The sequence below is a fragment of the Hyperolius riggenbachi genome, chromosome 3 (assembly GCF_040937935.1).
Source record: "Hyperolius riggenbachi isolate aHypRig1 chromosome 3, aHypRig1.pri, whole genome shotgun sequence".
Lineage (NCBI taxonomy): Eukaryota > Metazoa > Chordata > Amphibia > Anura > Hyperoliidae > Hyperolius > Hyperolius riggenbachi.
Window position 1 is genome coordinate 154,219,713 of NC_090648.1, and position 16,887 is coordinate 154,236,599.

The 16,887-nt window shown below is 44.6% G+C and overlaps 1 long non-coding RNA gene across 2 annotated transcripts in view; it reads left to right on the forward strand.

Moving 5' to 3' along the window:
- Positions 1 to 10,740, forward strand: part of LOC137561196 (uncharacterized) — a 35,017-nt gene extending 24,277 nt beyond the window's left edge. For both annotated transcript variants that reach the window (XR_011029918.1, XR_011029919.1), the window contains exon 4: positions 10,588 to 10,740. This is a non-coding gene — a long non-coding RNA (uncharacterized lncRNA). The remainder of the gene's footprint in view (positions 1 to 10,587) is intronic.
- Positions 10,741 to 16,887: the final 6,147 nt, after the last annotated feature.

Here is a 16,887-nt window from a genome sequence, read left to right on the forward strand (position 1 = left end):
AACTAGAATTTGGAGCCAGAACACCATGGGACTCTGCACCCTGAGGTATACCAGTCTGCAAGATTCAAGATGAGAGGGGCAGCAAAGCCTCCAAGGTGCCCAGGAAGAGGTGAGGAGTGTGAGCCCTGGTGGGGTTCATGGTGCCATCGGGGGGTGCCCTTTAACTAGGTGACCTACAGATGCCTGACCCCAGGTAAAATGGGTATGGGGTACTAATGTACCCCTTACCTATTTCCACAAAGGGTTAAGTTAAATTAAAACATAACAAAGAAAAAAGTAATTTATGGTTCTTAGTTAACTATAAATACTTAATACATAATTAATGATTCCACGCCACTATCCTCAGACATAATCCCACACACTGCACACATCAATCCTCGCCAGCACTTGCTATACTAATGTATAGCAAACCCCAGCAAAAGCATCTTCAAATGTGTAATGCAAAAGCTCTGCACTGGCAATAACCTAGGTGTAGAACAGGCCCGGGTTAACTTTGCGCTGTCCAGGCCTTATTCTGCGGACCGCGAGCCGCATTCCTAACATGCCTGGCCTCCGTGGATTAACTCACCTACATAGTGCTTCCTGCGTCACGTCTCCATAGTAACAGGCCATCACATGACCCGCGTCACACGAAACGCCAGCGTTCTATGCACTGGCAGCCAGCATGTAATACGCTGGCGTGCCATGCGACACATATCACATGACGGCCTGTTGGTATGTAGACATGACGCAGGAAGCGCTATGTAGGGGAGTTAATCCCCGCTAATCGCTTGCTCGCAACTGCAGGGTGGGATGGGGGAAAGATAGGAATCCAGACGCCTATAGGCGGGTCAGATGTACAGCGCTTGCGGGATGTAGTTTGCTCATTGCTGATGTAGAAGGTGGTTTGCTCTTATTAAAATACAATAAATTAAAACATATATTAAGGAAAGCACTCAACTCATGGAGTCCAGTGTCCAACACAACAGATTAAACACAATATCCTATGTTTCACCCCTGACTATGTGAAGAAAAACTGTAACAGCTTGGGTTCCTCACAACCAAGTGCCGATCACCATCTGACTGAATAAAAGGGCTGTTACCCCTTTTACAATTATACTGTGTTAGATTGGGTCTGCAGTTCCTCTGAGAACATTATAAGCCCTTCCCCTACCTTCCAGGATTCTTTGTAACACTGTGTATTCTACTGGTCTTCAGAACATTACACCCCAGATAGAAAACAAACGCAACCCTCCATAACGTTAACATACTACTGAGAATCCTCCCTAAGGACTTAAGTCTAGCAAAAATCCCAGCACCCATGTACACTGCCACCTCCCCTACCACTTTGGCACCATGGCCGAATTTCAGGAAAGGCCAAAAAGTCCATGGACTATGGCTCCAGGAAAGCAAGGGGCAGGCTGTGGGCAGCAGGGTGTCAGAAGCAGTTACCCTGCCAGACATTCATCCTGCTACACAGAGTTTGCACATAGTGATGGGCAGCTACCAACAGCCGGATCTGACACTTGTGGGATGAAGGGGCAGTGAATGGGCACTTACAGTGATCTCTGAACTGCTTGTCACTCACCGAATGTGCCGCTTGCCAAGGAGTTTACAATCTAATCCCTGCCATCATGTCACTACCAGTCCTCAGAGGAGTTTATAATCTAATCCCTGACATCACTTCACTAACTGTCCTCAGAGGAGCCTACAATCTAATCCCTGCCATGTTGGTGAAGAAGGTTTAGGATGCTGTCGGTCCGGGGGCAGCTGGTGATAGGCCTGGGCAGTAAAAAATACAAATCCGGCCCTGATTTGCACCCATATTATCCCCTGCAGGCACCCAAAGCACCCCCCTCCACTACCCTCAGCACCTCATACACCCCTGATGCCCCTCACACCTGCCGCACCACCAGGACCCACACTCACCGCAACTCACCACAGCTCTACTGAAAGGGAACCCTGGCAAAAGCTTCTTTAAATTTGGCACGGTGTTTCCCATTGATTATTAAACTAACCAATGGATCCTATTGGTACCTGGGTAAATGGGTAAAAGCATTGTAAGGGAGAAGATACAACTACAGTGCATTATTTACTGAACGATAAGAATCACTGGCTGCAAGCAGCCGTAAAGCCCCTACAGGGTTTCCACACCAGAAAGTGTAAGAAAGAAAAGGAATAAGCCATGTCACTCTGTCTACTATGTTTATTATGGTAGATATACAGAAGTCAAAGCAAAAACTTTTGGGAAAAAAGTTATTCCCCATAAGCAATTGCCTTTAATGATGACCTGTACTTACAGTAATAATGCAACTGCTGGGATACATGGCAGTACAACATAGAACTGTATTTAACAAGTGAGTTACTTACTTTTAAAGTTAACATGAGATATAAAACAAGTTACACACTCACATCAGTAGGGGAAACTTCTGGATGCGCTAGAGCAGGGGTCATGAACCTTTTTGGCTGAGAGAGAGTCATAAACCCCACATATTTTAAATTGTATTTCAGTGAGAGCCACACAATATGTCTGAAACTGGGACAGTGCACATGGGCAGCAGAAGGCTCATATCCCTGTTACCATAGTGATGTGTATACAGTTGAAGTGGGCAGCAGAAGTGTCATACACGTTTTCAGCTTCTCTTGGGTTTCAGCAACATCAGCAATTTCCCCGAGAGCCAGACAGAAGAAATACCGACTACGACCTTGTACTATTAGCTAGCTGACTTGGGGGTTGCTTGACTTTGTAGGACGGGATCCCCGCATCTCCGCACTTTGGCCCACTAGGCTGCCTGTCAAGTGACAGGCAGCCTATTGGGACAATCAAAGTGCAGGGATCAAGTCATACAAAGTCACAGGACTTGACAGGGTCCCTGGTGGGACAATTGGAGCGGCCGTTAGTTTTTGGGGGATCGTGAGTAAGTTAGTGGTGCATGCTACAGCAGTAGCAAGCCTACTTTAAAAATGTTACTTGCACTGCCACACTAAGCTGCGCTGCTCAAGCAGTGTAGCTTAGTGAATTAACCCCTACTGATTTGTCTGTGAGCCAGATGTAGCCATTAATAGAGCCACATCTGGCTCCCAAGCCATAGGTTCCCCACCCCTGCGCTAGAGCCATCCCCGTTCCTATTTGTCTCCTCCACAGCTGTCCAGGACCTTCTTCTTCTTTGCAGTCATGCTCCCTTCTGTGTATGAACACGGCTGCACTGTACAGGCACCAGTGGGTTTGCACCGTGCAGTAATGTGGAGCTGCTCATGAGGAAAAAGCCATGTGTGGCTAAATGTTACTGTACAGGGGTGGCCAGTCTGTGCAGAATGACCACACTCATACATAGAGGCGGGGGTACGACCGCAAGCAATATTTGATTGTAATGTCGAGTATTCCTTAGGGGGCCCAGTGGGGGAACAGAGGAGTGAAGAAAGACAGAGGAAGCCTTTGGACTTATCTGACTCAGGTTTACTGGTATTTTAAACATTTTTATATTGTTAATATTTATAAAGTCATTTAAAAGTTAAATTGCTCATTAATTAATACTAATTTAGCTAATAAAAAACAAACAAACAACAATATCAATGTCTATCTATCTATCTATCTATCTATCTATCTATCTATCTATCTATCTATCTACTGCATTGTAACGCTCGGTGAAGCACAGAGAGATCTGATTACCGGTGACCTGCAGCGTCACGGGGAATACAGACGTATACCAGATTATATGTGATCTGCAGTATCACCGATAATCCAATATACCAGCTAACCTCTGTTCACCGGAGTAGAGTGTAGTGTTTAGGTGTAACAGTAACACTTAGAGGACTAGGCCTCAGTACAGTAAGACGTACTGTACAGATTACTTCCGCAACCCTGAGCTCTCCAAGACGGGAGGAGTCAGACTGCAAGCAGGAAGTATCTTCTGAAAGTCACCCTCAGGCGGAAGGGTTACCAACAGAACGAAGAACCTCCTCCAATGATGAGGTCGGTTCTCGAGGTCGGACAAGCCAGGTCGTACACACACAGACAGATAAAGTACAAGATCGAGAGGCAGAGGCGGAGTCAAAGTACAGGCAGGGTTCGGCAACGGGGTATCAGATATATCGGGGTACAGAATCAGGAGGCAGAAACAGAGTCTAGGAGCGAGCCGGGGTTCGGCAACGGTGTATCAGAAATAACGAGGTACAAGATCAAAGTTCAGAAGAGTAGTCAAGGCAGGCAAGAAGTCATAACAAATAATCACAATCAAACTAGTACTTTAAGCTATCAACAAATCTAGCTTTAGTGTAGGATTACAGCTCCAGCTGGTCCCGGCACACTAACGGATCTGACTAACGGATCTGGGTGCTCCCACGTATGTGAACGCAACGCCAGACACCAGAGAAGTGAACTGCCGGCAGTATATATACTCAATCGTGACCCCCAGCACCTCCCTGATTGCTGGACCAATGGGGAGCGGAATCAGGGTCAGCTGACCAGCCTGGTCAGCTGACTCCCCTCAGACTATCATAAATCTTCCTTGAGTGCGCGCGCGCGCGTCACTCTAAACACTGAGGGACTACGAGTCCCAGCCCTGCTCTGTGGTGCAGCGGAGAGATGTGCACCAGCCGCCGCGTCTAACGCGGCGGCTTCTTCGCGTTCCGTCCGCCTCTCCACGGGGACAGCCGCCTCACGCTGGGAGGAGGCGGCTGCCTCCCCGTGTGAGCGGGCACTGCACGCGGGAAGAGCCGCCGACCGCTGGCTCATGGCGGCGGCTCTTCCACGCTTCCTCACAGTACCCCCCCCCCAAGGAGTGGACTCCGGACAGCTCCCACCAGGTTTCTCGGGATGTAAGGCATGAAACTCCCTCCTTAACTCGTCCGCATGCATGCGGTTCCCAGGTACCCATTGCCTCTCCTCAATGCCATACCCTTTCCAGTGTACGAGATACTGTACCGAGTTCTGTACAGTACGTGAATCAATTATCTTCTCCACCTCGTATTCAGGTTGGGCATCTACCAACACAGGAGGGGGAGGAGTGGGACCCACCTGGACCGCTGGTTTAAGAAGGGAAACATGGAAAGACCTTACCCCCCGCATGCTAGTGGGAAGTTCGACAGTATAAGTGACATTGTTGATCTTTTTGGTTATTGGGAATGGACCCACAAACCTGGGACCAAGCTTACTAGAAGGTTGTTTTAGGGCCAAGTGACGTGTGGACACCCAGACCGGGTCTCCTGGTCGGAATCTCCACTCCACCGACCGTCTCTTGTCGGCTTGACCCTTCTGACTCAAAAAAGCCTTCTCCAGGTTATTTCTTACTGTCCCCCACAGGTCCTTGAATGACCTTTGCCAGACCTCCAGGGCTGGGAATGGAGTGGAAGCTATAGGCAATGGGGAAAATTTGGGTGATCTTCCCGTCACTACTTGAAAAGGAGAAAAACCGGAGGACGAGTTTTTTAAATTATTTTGGGCAAATTCTGCAAACGGCAGAAATCTGACCCAATCGTCCTGTGCTTCAGCTACATAACACCTTAAGAACTGTTCTAACGATTGATTTATTCTCTCAGTCTGGCCGTTGGTCTGTGGGTGATAGCCAGACGAGAAAGACAATTTTATGTCCATGAGCTGGCAAAAAGCTTTCCAAAAACGTGAGACGAATTGGACTCCCCTGTCTGAGACTATGTCTTCGGGAATACCGTGCAAACGAAAAACATGCGTGATAAACAACTCGGCCAGTTCTCGAGCGGAGGGGAGTCCTTTCAAAGGTACAAAATGGGCCATCTTGCTAAATCGGTCGACCACGACCCAAATGACCGTCATCCCCTCAGATCTGGGAAGCTCGCCCACAAAATCCATGGACAGGTGGGTCCACGGTTCAGTCGGGGTGGGCAATGACTGCAAGGTACCGACAGGTGCCAGTCGGGAGGGTTTACTCCTGGCACATGTCACACACTCCTTCACATATTCCTTGCAATCTGCTGCCAAGGAAGGCCACCAGGCGCATCTGGCTACTAAATCCTGTGTTCTGGATGCCCCAGGATGTCCCGCATTCTTATGTGTATGGAACATCTCTAGAACCTGAAGGCGAAACGGCAGAGGAACGAACAGAACCCCTGCGGGCTTCCCTTCCGGGATGTCCTGTTGAAAGGGAATCAGCGTCTCCGCCCAATCCTCCCAGGTTCCAGTGGCTGCCAGTATCAACCTCTGAGGAATAATGGTCTCTGGAACGGAGGGCTGTGCTGTCTCTGACTCAAAGCATCTGGACAAGGCATCTGCCTTAACATTCTTGCTTCCCGGGGTGTATGTAATGATAAACGTGAACCTGGAGAAGAATAGCGACCATCGAGCCTGACGAGGGCTCAATCTCTTAGCCCCCTCGATGTATTCTAAGTTCTTATGATCGGTGTAAACCGTGATGGTATGCTCAGCTCCTTCTAACCAGTGTCGCCATTCCTCGAAAGCTAATTTGATGGCTAGGAGCTCCCTATTACCAATATCATAATTCCTCTCTGCAGGGGAAAACCTGCGAGAGAAGTAAGCGCATGGGTGCATTCTACCCTGCAAGCCTGACCGCTGAGACAGCACAGCCCCCACCCCTACCTCCGAAGCATCCACCTCCACAATGAACGGGAAGGATGTATCCACATGTCTGAGGATGGGTGCTGAACAGAATAGGCCCTTCAGAGTGGAAAAAGCATGTAAAGCCTCAGGAGACCAGTGAGTTGTATCTGCCCCTTTCTTGGTGAGACTCGTAAGGGGAGAAATGACCGTGGAGTACCCCTTTATAAATCGTCTATAATAATTGGCAAAGCCAAGAAAGCGCTGAAGAGATTTCAACCCCACCGGCTGTGGCCACTCCAGCACAGCCGAGACCTTGGCAGGATCCATCGACAGGCCTGTGGTGGAAATTATATACCCCAAGAAGGCAACAGATGTTACTTCAAAGATGCATTTTTCAAGTTTTGCATATAAAGAGTTCTGCCTTAACAGATTCAAAACAAACCTCACATGGTCTCTATGTTCAGAGAGGTTGTTGGAGAAGATGAGAATATCATCAAGATAGACCAAAACAAACTTCCCCAACACCTCTCTGAATACCTCGTTAATGAGTTCCTGAAAGACGGCCGGGGCATTACACAGCCCGAAGGGCATCACCAGGTACTCATAATGCCCGTCTGGTGTATTAAAGGCGGTCTTCCACTCATCGCCCTTTCTTATGCGTATCAGGTTATACGCGCCCCGCAAATCTAATTTAGAAAAGATTTTAGCGTCTGTAATTTGTGTGAATAAATCGTCTATCAGTGGCAAGGGATAGCGATTTTTGACTGTAATCTTGTTAAGGCCGCGATAATCGATGCAGGGTCGCAGGCCTCCGTCTTTTTTCTTAACAAAAAAGAAACCAGCTCCAGCAGGTGACCGGGACGGCCGAATGAAACCTTTGGCCAAGTTTTCACGGATATAATCCTGCATGGCTACCTTTTCGGGTCCCGACAGATTGTACAAATGACCCCGGGGAGGTACACATCCCGAACGGAGGTCAATGGGACAATCGAAAGGGCGATGTGGGGGCAACTTGTCTGCTGCTTTGGGACAGAACACGTCGGAATACTCGGAGTACTGGTCGGGTACCCCTTCTACCTGAACTTTGGTTTGTCCCAGGGTCAATTTTCCCAAACACTGTTGAAAACAACGAGGTGACCAAGTGGTTAGCTGACCTGTGGCCCAGTCTATTTGAGGTGAGTGGAGTTGCAACCATGGCATGCCTAGGATGATAGTGGAGGTTGACATGTGCAATACAAAAAATGATAATTGTTCCCCATGTAGTACCCCGATGGTGACCTTCACCTCCGGAGTCTGAGACAGTGCGTGATTCCGTTGTAGCGGGGAATCGTCTACTGCCGTGACCTGAATGGGGGGACTCACAGGAGTGAGGGGAATACCCAACTCTTGTGCGAACTCAAAATTCATAAAATTGGCCGCTGAGCCTGAGTCAATAAATGCCTCAGTGGCCATAGACTTATTTTCCCATGTAACCGTACAAGGGAGCAAAAATTTCTTTTCCTTAAGGGGTGCAATTTGTGTACCTAGGGTGTCACCCCCCACTACTCCTAGGCAAACTCGTTTCCTGACCTGTTAGGGCAGTTTCGTACCCTATGCCCTGCTGCTGCACAGTACAGGCACAGCTGTTCTGTCATTCTCCGCCTTCGCTCCACCTGGGTCAGTCTCGACCGACCAATCTGCATTGGTTCGGGCGGCGGTAAAGCCGGGGAGGGTGAGACAGGCGGAGAAGGTGTTACTAGAGGTGTAGCGGACGGTGCCGCGTACGATGTCACCCTGACACGGTGACTGCCTCTAGCCTGCCTCTGATGGCGCAACCTGCGGTCCACTCGAATGGCCGATGATATGGCCTCATCAACTGTCTTGGGCTCGGGTACCGTCAACATTAGATCGGAAACCTCTTCCGACAACCCAGACAGGAAGTAGTCCATGAGGGCAAAATTATCAAATCTTGAGGTGACTGACCACCTACGGAACTCTGCCGCATAATCCTCGACTGACCCTCTGCCTTGCCGTAAGAGTTTGAGCTTCCGCTCTGAGGATGCGGCAAGGTCAGGGTCGTCGTAGATTATGGCCATGGCCTTAAAAAATTCCTCCACTGAGGTCAAAGCAATATCGGTAGTGGGCAGGTTGTAAGCCCACGACTGGGAGTCTCCAGTCAACAAAGTTTTAATGAAAATGACCCGTTGGGTCTCAGTCCCCGAGGATCGGGGCCTTAATTCAAAATATGACAACACTCTACTCCTGAAATTCCGGAAGTCAGACTTGTGGCCGGAAAATTTATCAGGGACAGGCATGCGGATGTCGTCACTAGGAGGGGATCGCACTGAATCAACTGATGTCTGGAGGGTTCTCACAGAGCCTGATAAAGCATCAATTAAGGCTTTGTGCTGGCCTAATGCTTGATGAATGCTATCCACCGAAGTGGCAAGCGCAGTCAGAGGATCAGTGCGTTCCATCAGTATTTTTGGTCTGGCGTTCTGTAACGCTCGGTGAAGCACAGAGAGATCTGATTACCGGTGACCTGCAGCGTCACGGGGAATACAGACGTATACCAGATTATATGTGATCTGCAGTATCACCGATAATCCAATATACCAGCTAACCTCTGTTCACCGGAATAGAGTGTAGTGTTTAGGTGTAACAGTAACACTTAGAGGACTAGGCCTCAGTACAGTAAGACGTACTGTACAGATTACTTCCGCAACCCTGAGCTCTCCAAGACGGGAGGAGTCAGACTGCAAGCAGGAAGTATCTTCTGAAAGTCACCCTCAGGCGGAAGGGTTACCAACAGAACGAAGAACCTCCTCCAATGATGAGGTCGGTTCTCGAGGTCGGACAAGCCAGGTCGTACACACACAGACAGATAAAGTACAAGATCGAGAGGCAGAGGCGGAGTCAAAGTACAGGCAGGGTTCGGCAACGGGGTATCAGATATATCGGGGTACAGAATCAGGAGGCAGAAACAGAGTCTAGGAGCGAGCCGGGGTTCGGCAACGGTGTATCAGAAATAACGAGGTACAAGATCAAAGTTCAGAAGAGTAGTCAAGGCAGGCAAGAAGTCATAACAAATAATCACAATCAAACTAGTACTTTAAGCTATCAACAAATCTAGCTTTAGTGTAGGATTACAGCTCCAGCTGGTCCCGGCACACTAACGGATCTGACTAACGGATCTGGGTGCTCCCACGTATGTGAACGCAACGCCAGACACCAGAGAAGTGAACTGCCGGCAGTATATATACTCAATCGTGACCCCCAGCACCTCCCTGATTGCTGGACCAATGGGGAGCGGAATCAGGGTCAGCTGACCAGCCTGGTCAGCTGACTCCCCTCAGACTATCATAAATCTTCCTTGAGTGCGCGCGCGCGCGTCACTCTAAACACTGAGGGACTACGAGTCCCAGCCCTGCTCTGTGGTGCAGCGGAGAGATGTGCACCAGCCGCCGCGTCTAACGCGGCGGCTTCTTCGCGTTCCGTCCGCCTCTCCACGGGGACAGCCGCCTCACGCTGGGAGGAGGCGGCTGCCTCCCCGTGTGAGCGGGCACTGCACGCGGGAAGAGCCGCCGACCGCTGGCTCATGGCGGCGGCTCTTCCACGCTTCCTCACATGCATTAAAATAGTTATATAGCTACCTGAACATGACATATACTGTGTAGTCGAACATTTATTTTGCTTTCACTCTTTTATGTAGTTTGTTAGATTTAAAAAGCCATCACACAACAAAAGCTTTCACATTAGTCCTGTATAAGTTATTAGAACTTGTTACAAACCTTCTGTAGCTAAAAAAATGAACTGTAGCAAAAGAAAGACTGCAGATTCTCAAGGGAATGTCTTCATTGATTTAAATGAGCTGTGAGTTAATTAAGACAAGAAGGGGAACCTGTTGAATAATTAACAATCCATTTGCCTAAAATCAATAACCTAATTGCCACACCTAGTGTTAAGCCTGTGTCTAAGTTATTGAAAACCGCTTCTATCTGTTTGTTAACATGGTGATTGGTGGATTATTTGGATCCCCAGCATGAGTTGTAAAGTGATAATTTACTGAATAATCAATTAAACTTTTTCATTTGCAGATGGGAAGTGGAAAATGATGAGGCACTCAGCTGTGTGCTAAACTGGCTCTGAAATGTGATCACGTGTGCACTTCTATACATGTGTGCCTTTTCTGCATACGCTCGTGAAGCAGCCTCTTCAGAAATCCATATAAAGATAGGAAATATTTCAAAGATTAGTACAATTATTTACATTCTTCTTTCACTAATTACTTTAATATTTACTTCACATGATTTTGTCAATTAAGTGAAAAAGACATCATATTTATTGAACTGCAGAAAACCTAAATGGGAAAAATATTTTATATATATATATATATATATATATATATATATATATATATATATATATATATATATATATATATATATATGTATCGTGTGTATTACATTCATAATGTTACTGTTATCACTGTCATTACCAATTCTGTATCTTGCATTCTGTATTTTGTATCGCTTTTGTATCTTGTCACCAATTATTTATTTTGTATATTGGTGTACACTATTGTCTGTATTATTATGTACACCATGTTCGTTTCTTACTTTGTACAGCGCCACGGAATATGCTGATGCTTTATAAATCAATAATAATAATGAGATAGATAGATAGATAGATAGATAGATAGATAGATAGATAGATAAATAGATAGATAGATAGATTTTCCCTCCCACCCCCCTTAACCATCGTTACTTTCAGTTCACGGGGTGTATTATATGAAACCAACAACTTGTATTTTCTATATGATAGTATTTTTATTTGAAGAAAGTATATTGTCATTTTACTATATTGTTTTATTTATTATAATATTATTAACACAGTCAGGAAATACATAAATATATAAAAACACTTTTACAAAGCTTTTACATTTACTTTATCAGTAGCAGGAGCGTAACAATAGACCCTGCAAGGGATGCAGCTGCAGGGGGTGCCAGAAGCTGCAGGGGGCCCTATGGAGGAAGATGTTTCTTTTCCCTGTCCTGAGAGATTGACAACTAAGGGCACAGAGAGAAAAAAATCTTTCTGCTTTCTGCACAATTGTTCTGCATCCGCTCAGCCACTGATAACAAATCATACAAAGTTTTGTAGACAAAGATTTGTAGACAGTCCCTTTTCAGTGTGCAGCAGGCTCTTGTGTACAGCTGCGCCCTGCCCCCTCCACTCCCTCCCCAAGTGCTCTGTACTGTAGTGATGCTGGAAGAGTCTGCAGGGCCCATATCTGCATGGGAAAAACACATTCAAAAGTGCACTAGAAATTGTATAACATTGGTTCTCAGTTTACCTGTGCAGAAAGCGGGGATGGGGGGATTTAGGGGTGTGTGTGTGTTAGAGGGCCCCATCCAAAGTTTTTCAGGGGGGCCCAGTGATTTCTAGCTACGCCCCTGATCAGTAGGTTGTTTTATATTTTGTTACCAGAATACAGTCTTATTTGCTGTTTCAGTATAAAACACGTCTCTAAAGTTACAAAAATTACAAAAGTTAAAACTGCAGAATTTAGACTTGGAAACCAAAAATTATGCTACTTTGTAGTATTATGACTTTTTTGTAGTTTATGACTTTTGTCATACTGCAATAAAGCAGGACCTTTCTGAAATTTGCAAAGGCTACAAGTTAAACATGCAGGTGGAGCATGAAGTACACATCACATTTTGATTTGTGATATTTAATTTTTTTCCAATTTAAAAAAATGAATACATATATTTTTAGTGCTACACCTGATAAATAAATACAATAAAAAGAAAAAAAGTACACTTTATATTCCCTTTTTCCAGATAAATGAAAAGAAAAGTCATTAGAATGAGCATGAATTTGGACAGCTAGTATAAATATGACTCCTTTTAAGAAAAAAACTACATAAGTGAATCCTTCGCACTTCCAAAATGAAATGAAGGTGTCTGATTGTGATCTTAAAAACAGGTGGGTAGGAACTGATTTTAGCTTTAAAGCTTCCAAACTTGTCCCTTTAATAAAAAAAAAAAAATAATATAACAAATTCATGTATTGTTTCTTACTGTTGCTGTCATCCCATAAAGAAGTTAACTAGTTTCAACTGCTTTGGGACTTCCATAATTAGCTCCAGTAACATACCAAATGCCGCCTTGAGTCTTCAGTTGCTGTATGTCATAAGACTTGTGTTTTCCTTTTCGCCTACCTTGGTGTCATTGTATCTTTAATGATATGTAGATTATGCCTCTCTTCACAGGCCTTTCTGCATGGCAAAGTTTGTCTTTAACCCTTCAACCATTCCCAGCTTGGGAAACCAGATGGTAACAGTGGACGTTAGGTGTGCGGACCATCTATCCATGATAATCTTTTCAAATTAGCACAGCAAAACTCCTGAATCCTCATTAGATGCACGGCTAAGATTTATCAGATCTCATTTGCCTAATATGGGGCCTAACTTTAAGCCATTTCGCCCTTCCGGTAGGGGGTAAGATAGAAAGGAAAGAGGTCTTTTGTCATAGCTGTACAGGCTCACTAATTTGCTCCACCTAATACAATTATAAATGAACGAAGCTTTTCACATACTGCCTTTATAGGTTATAATAACCTTGGATCCCCATAACCTCCCGCTAGCTGAATTAATCAGATCATTTTAATATTTCGTCTTACTTTCTTTTAACTGGTTCTTCTCTTAATTAAAGGGGGGCAAAGATGTAAATAGGTTAGGTGTCGAGAAACGTAGCATCACATTATAAACAAGGCTCATTAAAAAGATGGATGTGCCGGCAGATTGTGAAAATTGCTTACTCCGCAAGTGCGCATTTTATAATTTCCTGATGACTAAAAGGGCTAATGCCAGCCTCGTTTTTTCCCATTTCCTCTACGTTTATGAAAGATGGTAATTTTTGAACGCAGGGGGGAAAAGGCAAAACAGAGCAACCTATTAATCAACGTGAATAAAGGTCATGACTATGGTGACAATAGTCTTCTCCACTACTGAATGAGAGAAAAAAATATTTGCAGTGGAAACCAAACTTTAACATTTGTTTCTAAAAGTCCATACAGGAAAATATTCCTATTGTGTGCACATACCATTCATATCATCAAGTAAGTATCACATATCATGACGATACTGTAACAAGTTTGCTTCTCACTCATTGGGGCTGAATTACCAAGTCAGAAGAGATCGAAAGTAGAAGTTGCGTAGTTGCCACAAAAAAATCAACTGGCAAAGACAGATTCTGACGGGCTGCTCAGGACAACTGTTCCTCTTTATACCAACTGTTATTCCACATATCTAAATCAAACTTTTTGACTTAATTCATAGACTTCAGAAACAATGAAATTGAAAGCAAAATAACTCATACAAACTTCTAAAATTGTATTTGTCACAGTCATTTGCAGATTCATTTGACTGGTGGCTATGAGTAACAGCCCATAAGCATCTCTGTACACTGAGTTATTAAGCCTTTAAATCTTGCCATTAACCATTCAGTAGTAATGAATATATCAAAATAGCTGTTCAATTAATAATTTATAAAAACACACCAGTCAAATGAACTATGTAGAAGACAATGCAGGTGGTAAAATAAAGGAGATTTTTCTTTTTCATGCCGACTTAGTGATCCTGTGCTTTCAAAAGAAGTAAAGCAACTAGAGATTATGAGAACTGGCATTGCTGACTCCAGTCTAAGAAACTGATACTACCTGGGCTGTTGTGAAGATCTTTTAGCTGAAGTTGTTTGAGTCATTACATATCTATAACACATGCACTTAACTTACACAGTGTTCCTGGCATCCTTGTTATGGGTTAGTGATTCTGAAAGTACTACAGGCAGAAGTTTAATTTTTAAGACTAAGTGAAAAAAGTCTGGTTTGGAAAATATATTTGTTTAAATGAGAAACAATGCACTATTTTTACTTACTGAAAATATATGAATGTGCAGTTTCACCATACATTACTTTTTTAAGGTCATGTAAAGTTTACAATTTTTTTTAAACTTTAACTGCATACTTATAGAAAAATAAGTCCCTCCAAGTATTGTAAATATCACTTAAAGAGGAACACCAGCCTAAACAAACATACTGTCATTAAGTTACATTAGTTATGTTAATTAAAATAGATAGGTAATATAATCTCTTACCCACACTGTTTTAGAAGAACAGGCAAATGTTTGATTTCATGATGGCAGCCATCTTTTTGGTTGAAAGGAGGTGACAGGGAGCATGAAACACAGTCCCAACTGTCCTGTATCCTGAGCACCTCTCCCAGTTGCTAGGCAACGTGAACAACAACATAGGAAATCCCATCATGCTCTGCACAGCATCAGGGAAAAAAGCCCGGGCTTTTTTTCTTTGATGGGTTTAGCTTAGTTAAAATGCAGCTAAAAATGATGCTTTGGTAAGAAAAACAAAGTTCTGATGCTGTGAAACCGTTAATGAAACACCAAGCCTTTTCAGTTCTGCTTAGTAGATTTTTAGTCCGGAGGTTCACTTTAAGTAGCTTAAAGCTCTCTCTCTCTCTTTTTTTTCCTTTGCTGTGTCTGTCCCAGATGGCAGCACAGGTCTGCTATTTTACAGAGAGTCCAAATGGATTTGGCCTTCTGATCTACTGTATGTCTAGATGTGGAAGTCTTAGGGCCCATTTCCATTGCACGGATGCATTGCACTGCAAATAGCCGCGGGTGACTTTCAGTTTGCTTCCAGAAATCCAGAAGATGCGGCCATATCTTACTGCCTAGGGGAATCGGATGCGTTTTGTGGATATCTGCAGCATGCATCCGATTCTTTTCCTGAGTTGCATCGCATAACAAAATTTGCATGCAATGGAAAACACTCCATTGACATGCATTGACTTCAGGTTTGGTGCGATGCAATCTGAATTTGTGGCAAGTGGAAATGGGCCCTTACTAAAATATGTTTGAAAAAACAAGAAGTTTTAGCAAAGGATGCCAAATGAGAATTTGGAGTTGTTCACGTATTGTATATTCTCTTGCACATTTCCACAAAAGGTGGATAGGTGTGCAGACCTGCTGCAATAGTTACATATTTGGCACTACTAGGAATGTTAGTATTGGAGGCAGGCAGCCTAGGCGAGAGAAAGACAGGGTTATACTGTGCATCAGGCTACATTCTACTGGATTGTCTGAAAAAAATGGAGACAAAATCCGATGAAAGGCCAGCATCACCACCTGATGAAGTCAAGAATACAGCTGTAAACAGTGACATATGCATCCAAAATACAGCTGTAAACAGTTTTGGGTAACAGATCTTCCTAAAGTTGTGCAGCAAGTACATGATTTGTGGGCACTAAGATTTCTGCCTAGGTTGAAACCTAACCAGATCCCCAAAAACATCTTATATCTTATATGCAACTCAGTCAAAGTGGATGCATATGATGATTCTGAAAACCTACAGGGTCATATGAGGGCTAAGGGCTAAGGGCTCTTTCACACCAGACAACATGTGCAGGAGCCGTTCTCCGGCACACCTTGAAATAGCCTACGGCGTGTTGTCGGGATGCTGCGGTGCAACACAATCAGCAGCAGTAGCTATTAATTCACCCAACGGGAAAATGCCGGCTCCCGACGATTAAAAGCCCCCGGGTGCGTCGTACCGCAAAGCATCAAAATGCAACATCGGATGTGAAAGGTAAAATGAAAGTCTATGGACTTTCATTTTACCTTGGTTAATGCAGAGTTTTGACTTTGCGTTAAAACGCAGCAAATGGGCTCTGGTGTGAAAGAGCCTTAAGGCTTATTGCATATTTTTGCAGCTTTATTTTTTTTATTTTTTTTTGGACCACTTCCTTCTATTCTTTGAATGAGTGACATCTGTTGCAAGGATGACTATAGCCTGTTGTGGTCATATCCCTTGCAGATGACTGGAACAGAACAGTTTTAAGCTGTAGCAGTCAAGCATGCTGGCGTAGCCTCTACCTACTACAAATCTTACCCTCAATATATTACAGCTTTTGCTTCTGATATTTAACATGAAAAGTAGGAAAATGTTTGCACAGCTACTCAGGGGCGTAGCAATAGGGGTTGCAGAGGTTGCGACCGCATCGGGGCCCTTGGGCTAGAGGGGCCCCGAAGGGCCCTCCCTCAACTGCAGTATTAGCTCTCTATTGGTCCTGTGCTCATAATAGTCACTTCTATAGATACTTTGAATAGTGGTAATCATTAACTAACTATTTCCCCATCCCCTTCTTGCACCTCTGACACTGTAGTTGCCATTGGCAGGTTTTGGTGCACCTTCTCAATTGTTATTTATAGAATGCTTGGGGGGCCCCATTGTAAAACTTGCATCGGGGCCCACAGCTCCTTAGCTACGCCACTGCAGCTACTTAGACATTATTTGCACACTGTCATTTTAGAACA